The sequence below is a fragment of the Pinus tabuliformis genome, chromosome 1_1 (assembly GCF_031772625.1).
Source record: "Pinus tabuliformis cultivar Carrire ecotype Pingquan chromosome 1_1, CPIR1, whole genome shotgun sequence".
In the NCBI taxonomy this organism is placed as follows: domain Eukaryota; kingdom Viridiplantae; phylum Streptophyta; class Pinopsida; order Pinales; family Pinaceae; genus Pinus; species Pinus tabuliformis.
The window spans coordinates 692,297,353-692,299,421 of NC_142297.1; the positions used below are offsets into that span (position 1 = coordinate 692,297,353).

At 37.7% G+C, this 2,069-nt stretch overlaps 1 long non-coding RNA gene across 1 annotated transcript; it reads left to right on the forward strand.

Moving 5' to 3' along the window:
- The first annotated feature begins 1,119 nt into the window (after positions 1 to 1,119).
- On the forward strand, positions 1,120 to 1,704 carry LOC149215306 (uncharacterized). The gene is made up of 2 exons (XR_016250472.1): positions 1,120 to 1,333; positions 1,450 to 1,704. It is a non-coding gene; the product is annotated as an uncharacterized LOC149215306 (long non-coding RNA).
- Positions 1,705 to 2,069: the final 365 nt, after the last annotated feature.

Below are 2,069 nucleotides of genomic sequence, written 5' to 3' on the forward strand. Positions count from 1 at the left end.
TGGATTGAATTATACCCTGGTCCCTAATTGGAAGCTAGGTGCCTCCCCATGCTTCCAGGTTATAAATATGTAATCTATTCTGAGCACAAGAAGAAAAAGGGTATTTCAAAATTTATGTTCTACATACATACATAGATAAGGGAAGATGCTCATTGAGATTAATGCAATCCATGACAATATGTAGAGATTTGGTTCGCTCATACCATTTTGATTCCATTTACGTGCAACATCCAGATATTGAATAGCATCCTTTTGCAAAGATGGATTTAAAAATGTACCTCCAATGGAGTCATAAACAGATACAAGGTACAACATATATATTATGGTAGCCAATGAGAGTAACTGGCCCAGAAAATGCCGTTTGAACAATTTTTTTGGCTGTAGTCAGCAGCACTGTAGCAATGAGATGGCTCTTTCAGACTTCAATTAGTCGACTTGCAGTTTCTCCTTTTTCAATTTAGCTCAGTGGATTACCGATTTACATCGTTTAGCATTATCATGTTGATATTTGGTGCCTTGGCTTTTTTTTTCTTCTTTCTTAATGATTATCAGCCATAGCCCTTGGGCCAGATTTCTATCTGTTGGTTTGTTACCTTGTTTTGGTTCTATCATTTTTCTATCTTTGCGAAGATGGTTATTATGGTATATACTTAATGGTTTGAAATGCGTGATTGAGTTTGCTTTACTGCGAAATTCTTAAAAACTTGCGACTACATCCTGGCTATATTTTTCCCTGCTCCTCAGAGAGTGGCCAAAACTCAATATGTAAGCTAACTGCATTCAGTGAGTGTACCTCAAAAGTAAAGAAAAAGCACATACAAATATAACTTGAATTGTTATGATGCTTTCTATTGCCAACAAATAAAGAAGTGATCCAGCTAATTCATAGCACAAATTCCACCTGCCATGATGTTTCTGAAGACAGCCATCCAGTACTGTTTAATGACATGCTACGTTTGTGTTTATGATTACAGTGTGCCTGTTTATTTAACCATCTCTTAATTGATGAACAAGCAGAGTAGCTTCTTGTCATTCGTAACTAATAGAATTGAACATGACATTTACCATGACCATTTTTTATAGATGATTTGAATTTAAATTGAATTCATATGCAGGATCATTAAGTGCCACTTTGTGAGGGACGTTCAAGCAATTCTAGGATTTATAATGAGTCCAGCATAGAAGCTTCCAGTCATAAAAATGGTGTCTCACACAGACTTCTGAGTACATTTTCAGAGTAAGCAATCAAATACAAAATTTTACCAGGAGAAATTATGCATGCCAGAGATCGCCTTAATTTGAAATTTAGAGCATCATCACTTTTGAGCAACAGGTCAGCTAAACCGTTTGATAGAATGTAGTTATCTTGTTTGTGCTGGCAATACAGCGCAGTGCCTATTTCATCAATGTAACAATTTTTTATTAACATGGGAAATAATGACTGTGCAGGTCAGCAGGATGAGAAGCATTCCCTCAGCTGAAACAAGAGTGGATAACTATGCTGCAATCGATGAACAGATCTATTTTACTGATGCAGAAAGCTGGCCAGCTGATGTAAGAAACTTGCTGGCTTCCAGGATTAGTGCGTCTGAGGAATTCATGGAATAGGACTTTTCATTGCGGAGTGGTTCAGAGCCACCAGCGCTTACAAAGATGGCCATTTGCAGCTTGCAGAGAGAAGCTTTTATTCCAAGGTCAACCAAAGTCAAAGATTCTGGAAATGAAAATGTAGAATCAGATCTGGAGGGTTGCACTGTTTGTTTGGAACAGCTTTGCCTGGGGAGCAAATTATATGCCTTCCATGCATCCATAGGTTTCACATTGGCTGTCTGACTGAAGGGCTTATAATTTGTGGAGAATGCATATATTGCCGGAAAATTGTGCATTTGGCATCAGCATGATCATGTAGGATAACTTGAGTTAGAGCATCATCCATTGTGACCACTTCTGTGAACAGGATAAATGTGACTAGGAAAAAGAATTATTTCCAGGAAAGCAGTTATTTTTTGGAAGGTCAAAATCCCACTGAAGATTGAAGCCACGGCACCTTAAAAAATGAAACTCTTCTC